A 10,207-nucleotide genomic window follows, 5' to 3' on the forward strand; every position below is an offset into this window, starting at 1 on the left:
TGAGGTGACATGGTCTGGTCTTCCTTCACTAGTACAGTGTGTGTGCTCAGTCATGTCTGACTCTTCTGCAACCCCATGGACCCTAGCCTGCCAGGCTCCTCTGTCCATGGGATTCTCCAGGCAAGAATACTGGAGTGGGTTGCCATGCCCTCCTCCAGGGGATCCTCCCAACCCAGGGATGCTACCCGTGTCTCATGTATTGCAGGGGGATTCTTTATCTGCTGAGACATCAGGGAACCCACTCACTAACACAGTAGGCAAGAAAAAGTAGAAAGCAAAACAAACAAAACATGTGGTCCCACCTCTCTTGGAGGTTGCAGTCTGGGACTGTATCCGCACTTTATGGAGAAAGGGGAGGGAAATAAACATGTGTCTCGACTTCTGCCCCATCCACTAGGCTGCCTTCAAGAGCATGATTTCTCTGGATTTATAAGAATGATTTTTCTGCAGGTGTTCTCTTTTAGATACTGAAACTGATGGTCCTCAGTCTAGGAAATGAATTTAAATGAATTTTTAGCCTACAGCTGCTGTTTTTGTTGTTATTATTTCACTACACCAGATATGCTGGATTCTATGTGTCAGACATTACAAAGTTAGTGTTTAAAACAACCCTGAAAAGTACATTGCAAGAGACCCAATATCATGGAGAGAATCTGAGTGGAGATAAGTTTTAGAGAATAACTAGTGGCCATTTTGAAGGATAATGGAGAAGTAGGTTTTTGGGGTGGCTGGGTGAGAACACAAGAACAATTAAGAGATGACTGTGAACTGAGGCAGTGGCAGGCAGAATAAAAAGATGGGGACACAAAAGACAGGTTGAGGTAAAGATACCTAAGAATCCTCTTAACTGGGTTGTCCTAATTAAATCTCCCTTCCTAAATGAAACAAGTTGAAAGTTAAGGTTTCTTCCACCCTAGTTCTTTACTCATGTGCACTTTATACTCTTTCAAAATGCTGTACCATTAGTTGATTCCGTGCTCTCAATGCAAGGACAGGTACGCATTTTATAGAGAATGATTCTAAGGGGTCTTTTTCAAGGTTCAAAAGGCACAATCAAGACCAGATCCCTGATGTTCTGACAGTTCACCCCGCGAATAACAAGAGGAACTGGTTTGCTTGGCTGATAGGCTACTGAGAGAACAGAACATACATCTTTATGAGGTTTCACTTCTGGTTTAGTACACATAAAGCCCCTTCTCTCAGCTTTATTCAAGGTGATCACATGAGAATACATTTAGAGATCTTCAAAGCAGGAAGATCACCACCGATGTTGTTGTCTTTCATAATCATTCCTAATCCCCCCCAGTGGCCAGGTGGGGCTTCTCTCATAGCATCTGGTTAAGACGGTGGTGTTTCACCAACGGACCCCTCCCACAGCCTCGGAAAAGCACAGAGCACCTATCTATCCCTCGCTCTGGATTATGGCACTCTCCCTGCCCCACGGCTGGTTCCTGCCTCCAGCGGAATGCTAAATGGTTGGTTGCCCTACCAATAAACAGGCTGTAATAAAGGAGAACCATCTTTCCTCTAAAATACTGTGTTATCATGGATCATTGTCAGAATGTGATCTCCTCAAAAGATAATGAGTTTTTATCTGTATGTAATCCTAAATGAAACATTCAATGTTTCATACATACAATGAAGACACATACAGATCACACTGAAGTTTGGAAAGTAAGCAGTGAAGCTATATGTGAGGCTGAAATGGAGAACCCTGTGAAAATCTTGAAAAAAACAATCGTGGGATCAATAAAGGAACTCATAGTACCTGTATACAATTTATTTGCGTCTAAGTGGTAGTTTAAGCAGAAAATTTTGCTTTTAATCCTGATACTTATACAACCCACAAATCACAAGTTCACCTTTATTTTTTAAACTTTTGGTGAACTAGTGTTCTAAATTTCGTATCTCAGAGTGAAGAGAGAGTTTGTTCATTTCATAACCATAGAAACAAATGAGGTGAAACACTGAAGGCAAGTTAAGAACACAGTTGGCCTCCTACTGCTTTGTACACTCCAGGTTAGTGAAGGAATGGATAAGCACTAACAAACGGTTGGCTAAAGTCACAGAGATAACTTTCCAAATGTCTTCTCTCAGTCAAGGAAGTTATACTACAGGAGGAAACAATCCATGTCTAATCCCAAGCAGAAACTGGAAAAATATAGTATCTTAACTCTCAGTTCTGTGGGGTCATAAGGACGGACTAGCTCTTCCTAAGAACAGGTTGTTCTGCTTGAGAAAACATACACCCATCCGTGTAGTTAGCATTGCCGAGGTGCTTCATTCTTTGAGTAGATCTAGGTTTCCATCTGGTGCTATTCTCCCTCTGCCTGAATGGCTTCCTTTAATATCTCTTGCAGGGAGGGTCTGCTGCTGATGAATTCTTTTAGCTTTAATAGGTCTAAAAAAGTCTGTGTTTCACTTTTTTTTTTTTTTTTTTTGAAAGAAGGTATAGAATTGGTAAGGAATTCGAGCTTGACAGTTTTCCTCTCAGTACTTACGGTGAGAAGCCTGAGATCAGGGCATCAGCACAGTGGAAGCCTGCTGAGGGCTCTCGTCCTGGCTTTTAGATGACGGTCTCCCTGTCATTGCTATTTCCTCACACTAACGGGGTCGGGGGCGAACTCTCTGGTTTCTCTTCTTATAAGGGCACTAATCCCACCACAAGGGCCCCACTTTCAAGATCTCATCTAAACTTTATTATTTCCCAATGGTCCCACCTCCAAATACTATCACATTGGGGGATTATGGCTTCATATACAAATCTGGCAGGGGAATACAATTCAGGCCATAGCATTATAACGGTCACAATGATAACAAAAATAGACATAACTTAAGAGCTTCCCTTGTGGTTCAGTGGTAAAGAATCTGCCTGCCAATGCAGGAGACACGGGTTTGATCCCTGGGTTGAGAAGATCCCCTGGAGAAGGAAACAGCAACCCACTCCAGTATTCTTGCCTGGAGAACCCCATGGACAGAGGAGCCTGGCAGGCTACAGTCCATGGAGTCGCAAAGAGTCAGACACGACTGAGCAACTAAACAACACAACAAGAGTTTGTTATGTACCAGCACTGTGTCACATGCTTGCACGGATACTTTCACACAGTCCTTATTACACGGACGAGGGAATGAGTTAGTTCATTGACCACCTTAACAGATGGTTAAGTTGTTGTAGAGCTAGAATCAGAGCTCAGGCAATCTGACTTCACGTCCCAAATTCCTAGTTCCCTCCTTATACTGCCTCAACCAAGGGGGAAACATTTTGAAATCTAATGAATTGAGTTCAGGAGTTTGTTTTAGCTGTCACATTTTTAGACTCAGCAGAGAAGGGCTCCAAATATTAAAGTGGTCCTTTTGATAACTACTCATTAGAAAGTAGACCAGGGCTTCCACAGTAGTTCAGTGGCAAAGAATTCACCTGCCAATACAGGAGACACGGGTTTGATCCCTGGTCCGGGAAGATTCCACATGTTGTGGAGCAACTAAACCCGTGCGGCACAACTACTGAAACTGTGCTAGAGCCTGGGAACTGCAACTATCAAGCCCATGTGCTGCAACTACTGAAGCCTCCACGCCTAGAACCCATGCTCCACAACACGAGAAACCAAGGCAATGGGAACCCCGCACCCTGCAGCTAAACAGCAGCCCCTGCTCGCGGCAACTAGAGAGAAATCCCACGCACAATGAAGATCCAGCACAGCCAAAAATAAATAAGTAAATAAAATTATTTTTAAAAAAGAAAATAGATCAGACAGACCAAAAAAAAAAAAAAAAAAGAAGAAGTTGACATAAAAAGAGCTAAAAGCAAAGGAAAATTCTGGAAAGTGTACAAATACCAGTTTGTACCAAGGACCCATCATTCCAGTATGGGTCTGGGAAAGCAGCACTGTCAAATACTGCTGCAAATATGTACTTGCATCCTCTCTGGAAAGAAAATTTGAAAAGATGGATTAAAAACTTCAAGGAATGTGTTCTCCTGAACAAATAACTTAAATATGGGCACCTAGATTAAGGAAGTCAAGATGTACACAAAACTGTATGTACCCAGATAGTCATTATTTCAAAACTAGACTTACATATATTCTGGTTATTAAAAACATGCTACGGTTTTTCCAGTTGCCATGTGTAGATGTGAAAGTTGGACCATAAAGAAGGCTGAGCGCCAAAGAATAGATGCTTTTGAAGTGTGGTGTTGGAGAAGACTCTTGAGAGTCCCTTGGACTGCAAGGAGATCAAAACAGTCAATCCTAAAGGAAATCAGTCCTGAATATTCACTGGAAGGACTGATGCTGAAGTTGAAGTCCAATACTCTGGCCACCTGATTCAAAGAACTGACTCACTGGAAAAGACCCTGATGCTGGGAAAGATTGAAGGCAGGAGGAGAAGGGGATGACAGAGGATGAGATGGTTGGATGGCATCACTGACTTGATAGACATGAGTTTGAGCAAGCTCTGGGAGTTGGTGATGGACAGGGAAGCCTGGTGTGCTGCAGTCCATGGGGTCCCAAAGAGTCGGACACAACTAAGCAACTGAACTGAACTGTTCTAAAGTTCAGAAGATACAGAGATGTCTAAAGAAATTTAAAAAACAAATAACTTTGGCTATTACCTCTCAGATTTAACCATTGTTATAACTTGGCTCCCCTTTCCCCTTAGTCACATGTATGTTATCTAATTTATATTTCTATAACTCAGTGCTTTCTAATTTGCCTTTTTCCCATACTCATCTTGCCTAGTTATTGATGCCAAAATGCAGTCACATCATTTTTAATGAATCCTAGTATTTCTTGCATGAATAAACCAGTTAATTCATGATGGTCTTTTAGTTGTTTTTAATGGTAAGAATTATAAAGCAGTGATATAGAATTGTCTGGTTATATTTGAAAGACTGAAAACATTGATTTATCATCTCACTCTCTCAAGATCTTGTTAAAATAACACCTAAGAAATAAAAAGAGCCATAAAGATCTAAACAGAAGAATGGGATAAGAACCATCAGTGAGAAATTAAAAAAAAAAATTCCTGGACATAGAAAGTTGACGCGGGAACAGTACTTGATAAGGAAAAGTAGAAGGAACAGTAGCGGGTGAGAGACATAGCCAAGGAAGAAGTCAATTCACCCTGCTGCTGCTGCTGCTGCTGCTGCGTCGCTTCAGTCGTGTCCGACTCCGTGCAACCCCAGAGGCAGCAGCCCACCAGGCTTCTCCATCCCTGGGATTCTCCAGGCAAGAACACGGGAGTGGGTTGCCATTGCCTTCTCCAATGGATAAAAGTGAAAAGTGAAAGTGAAGTCGCTCAGTCGTGTCCGACTCCTAGCAACCCCGTGGACTGCAGCCCACCAGGCTCCTCCGACCATGGGATTTTCCAGGTAAGAGGACTGGAGTGGGATGCCATTGCCTTCTGCACAATTCACCCTACAGAACACTAGAAGGATTCAGAACTAGGAAGTATCAGGAATCGCTGAGTCCAGGAGGGCGATACAGGGCCAAGAATCCACATATGAAAACAGTGGTCCCTCCCTCCTACCAGCATGCCTTACAGTCAAGTACCTACTTCAAGAGTGAGGGTGTGACAGGAGGAACAACATGGAGAACTTCCCAAGATGTTTATACACATTAAACACTGAAATGTTATTCACTAAATAAATTCACTGGCTCCATAGAAAATATCCTGCATCCTTACATTCAGAATATCACCATTCCTGTCCCATCATCTCAGCCCAGTGACAAGTCTTACCCAGTACAGAGAGCTCACATCCACCTCATTCTTAAATACACACAGTTAAGATTCCCCCAGACAGTTGAAGAAGCTTTCAATATAAAGGAAAGATTGAAACAGCAGACCTTAAAGGAAACAGTTACTTCAGGGAACAGGAGAGAACATGCATCCATATGTGCACATACACACACAGAATGAGAAAACTGCACACTTAATAACAGATGCTATGAAAGAGTAACAAAGAACGAAAACTGAAAGTTAAAGCTAGTGCTAAAATTAAATCAACGGAATGGGAGAAGATATTTGCAAGTAATATATCTCGAAGGGGGTTAATTACCAAGAAAAATAACACGTTTAAAAAATGAGCAGAGGACCTGAAGACATTTTTCCAAAGACGACATACAGATAGCCAACAGATACATGAAAAGATGCTTGACATTACTAATCATCAGGGAAATGCAAATCAAGACCACAAAGAGATCCCACTTCATGCCTGCTATCCAAAAGACAAGATACAAGTGCTCGGGAGGATGTGGAGAAAAGGCAACCCTCATGCACCCTTGGTGGGAATATAAACTGGTGCAGGCACTATGGAGAACAGCATGGAGGTTCCTCAAAAAAAAAAAAAAAAAAAAAAAAACAAAACCAAAACGAAAACTAGAACTACCATATGATCTAGCAATTCCACCTCCAGGTATTTACCTGAAGAAAAAGAAAACACGAATTAGAAAAGATATACATACTCCTATGTTTGTTGCACCATTATTATTGCCCAGGGGAGGTGCGGGAGGTGCAGGCACTTGCCAAAAATCCTACATCCCTAACTTAACATCACTGGCACACAGGACACCATTAATGATTCATCCAAGGATGCTCTTCCAGAGTACTGGCAGCACCTGTTGTTAAAATGGGTCTCCTTTCTCTTGTCCCCCTGATGCCCTTACAAAGATGTTTACAAATATGTCCTGAACTGATTGAAAACCCATTACACACGGAGCATCCCAGCGTTTTCTCCTATATTGGTCATACAGGAAACCTGTTACCATCTTCTCTTCCCATCAAGATGTCGCCCTTGCTCTCAGATGAAGCTTACACTAAGACCCAAAAACTGATGAAAATTTACAGATAACGAATGATGGGAGTTTCTACAAAGCTCACGCAGGTAAGACAGTAGAGATAACACTCTGTTTTTCTGACCATCTGTAAAACAAGACCTTTGACCTTGATGCTAAGGTTTCTTTCACGACACAAATTCTATGAGTTTCAGCGGAGGAAGAAAGGGCGGTGTATCAGAGGTGCTCAAAACTTACCGCTTAAAGAGAAGGAGACAGGCATGTAAAGAAAGAAAAGCCCAGGGAGCAAGATAAGCATCGTTGGTGCTAACCTGGAGCTTCTTCAGCAGGAAATTGAGGTAAGCCCCAAGAGGACAAGGGCCGCCGGGCTGCGATCTGATTGGCTCTTGCCTTCCAGTCCTGGAAACTCTGTCTTCCAATTGGCTGTTGTTGAGAGGGCTGACCAGCGCTAACGTGGATGGAAATAATTTGTTTCCTATTCTCAGGCCTTATTGTGCTCACCCTAGGGCTTCCTCATTTCAAGGGAGAGACCTCATTTTCCCCTCCACTGCAAAAGCCCTCATAGGGCCTCTGACTCCATCCACTCCTGAAAACTGAGAACTAGGTGGGCAGCCTAAAGGTAGGGTGTGAAGACGCCGGCGTGACCTATGGCAGGGAAAAAGGGAAAGCAAAGAGATAGTGGACCTGGGTTTTAGGAACTTACTGTCAAAGAAAAAAAAAAATCAGTAGTCAAACCAAGAAAGAAATGGAAAATTTTATTCCAGCCAGCCTGAAGAGACATTTTTTCAGAAAACTCAATTATGTAAGAAAGTACATATGTAAGTTTTTGAGACAAAGGGTTATACATCAAGTGATATATCATTTATAGCTTGCACAGTCCAAATGTACAATAAAGCAAGCAGTGGGTCATGGGCCAGTGACCCCTTACAAGATTAAGAAGGAATACTCTCTCCTTAGGAGGTCTGGTTAATCTAGATGCCCAACAAATACTAAAGGGACGAGAGAATGCCAAAGCAGGCAAAGGAAAGTTTTATATTTAAATTACTCTCATCTGGCCATAAAACATGGATTTTATTTCACCACTACAAAGTCCTTTCCCAGGATACCTGAAATATATAAAGAAGGAATATAATCTTTACCAATGGAAAGTCAAATCCACGACTCCACACAAATCGCCTTGTGACTCATTAGAATAAACTTCCAGCTATATGCTAAACTCTTTTTGTCAAGTAAACTTTGAAGTTATAAACATGGTGTGAGGGGCTGGCTGCACATTTAGACCTCAGTGTTATTAGTCAGTATATGTAATCTTAACAAGATTATGCAGGAAATGGAGATAAAAGACACACACTGAAGTTCAATGAACTTTGAAGGATATACTTCAGACAGAAATACAGATGGAATGAGTGGCAGTGTGGAGATGTCAACTATGGGACAAGATGGCACAATGAACTCATGTGGAAATGAAATCTCCCGTTTCAAACATACCAAAAGATTGTTTTCACTGTTCAGTCATGTCTGACTCTTCTGCAGCCGCATGAACTGTAGCCCACCAGGCTCCTCTATCCATGGTATTTCCCAGGCAAGGCTACTGGGCAAAACTACTGGAATGGGTTGCCATTTCCTTCTCCAACAGATCTTTCAGACCCAAGGATCGAACTGGAGTTTCCTGCATTGGCAGGCAGATGATTTACGACTGAGCCATGTGGGAAGTCCAAGATGCTAGATAAAAAAAACTAAAAAAAAAACCTAAACATATATTGAGCCTGAAAGCAGGCTTTAAATATGTATATATAAAGCAGGTTTTCTCTCTCCTTCTGTATCCTGATTGCTTCTAATATATATATACATACATACACACACATATATACACACACATATATACATAAATATCCTGCCTGCTTCTATTTTATAAAAATAAATATATAAAAACACGTGTGCATTTGTGTGTGTGTATACAATGTATATTTTACCAAACCAAACTTGGATATGCTTGCCTGCACGCTTAGTAAAGCCAATCTATCACATCAGGTTGTGATGAAGGAAAATTGCAGCATTTATCACAGACAACCAAGCAGTCTGTCCGGGTAGCTAATGCTCAAAAGACCCAAATTCCCTAATGGCGTTCAGGGAACCATTTTTGAAGACAGGGTCGGGAGGGGGGTTGCAGGGTGCACAATCAGTTCGGACATTCTTCTGATTGGTGAATGGTGAGTTAACTGGGAGTTAACATCATCAGTCTTCTGGTCTGGGGTCAGCAGTCAGTTAACTACTTCCACCTGGTGGGGGTTTCAGTGTTTGCAAAACAGCTCAAAGGATTTGGCTCAGAGTATTATCTACAGACCTTGAGAAGGAACTAAAGGTCCCTGACTTTGTTTAATGGCTAGACTATTATTATTTTGTCTTGCTGAAATGTTTTGTTTCTGCATTTTCTCACTTCTCGATTTTTTTTTTTGAACTTGGGGAAGGCCTAGGCGGCTAGAGTTTTTCTAAAAACAAGAGGCAGGTGGAGTACATGGTGGGGAAGGGGTGTCTGTCCTCCTTATGGGGGAAGGCCCATAAGGCCTGGTAACAGTGAGGAAGCCGAAACTGAGGCAGGAGCCAGGAAAGGGTAGTCCCTTCTATGAACTAAAGTAATAAAAGCTCTAAAAAAGGACATTTTAGCAAATAAAAATACAGGACAGCCATTTCGATTTGAATTTCAGATAACACACATTTAAGACATACATACTAAATAATTATGCATTGTTTATCTGAAATTCAAATTTAACTGAGCATCCTGTATTGTATTTGGTAACCCTACCCCAGAAAGGAGTGAGGGGGCAAGTCATACATACATTTTAGGGGAATGATGGTTCCAGGCAGAGACAGTTGCAAGTACAAAGGCACAGAGGTAGGAATACAGCCAGAAGTGGTGAGAGAAAGGGGGACAGGGGTAGAAGACGGGCAGAGATCTCATAGGGCCTTGCAGCCCATGGTAAGGATATAGGATTTTATTTTAAAGTATGATGAAAAGTCATTGGGCAGTTTTGCACAGGGGAGGGACTGGTGACTTAATAGGATTACTCTGGTTTCTGTGCAGTAGAGAGTGACAAGGAGAGTCCAGTTAGGATGCTCAGCCAGCAATCCAGGCAAAGATGCTGGAGGATAGGACTAGGTTAGTATTTACATTGGGGACAAAAAGTGATCAGATTCAGTTTATGTATTTTAAAGTAGAACTCATTTGCTAATAGGTTTAATGCAGAATGTGTTTGAAAGAAAGGCATCAAAGATGACTTCAAAGTTTCTGACCTGAGTGACTGGGTCAATGCTGGTATCATAAGATGAGGACTAGTATAGGAACAGCAGTTTTGAGGGTGGCAGAAATCGAGTTCAATTTTAGACATGTGAAGCTTGAGATACGCATTAAATATCAA

Source organism: Capra hircus, chromosome 21 (assembly GCF_001704415.2).
Source record: "Capra hircus breed San Clemente chromosome 21, ASM170441v1, whole genome shotgun sequence".
Classification (NCBI taxonomy): domain Eukaryota; kingdom Metazoa; phylum Chordata; class Mammalia; order Artiodactyla; family Bovidae; genus Capra; species Capra hircus.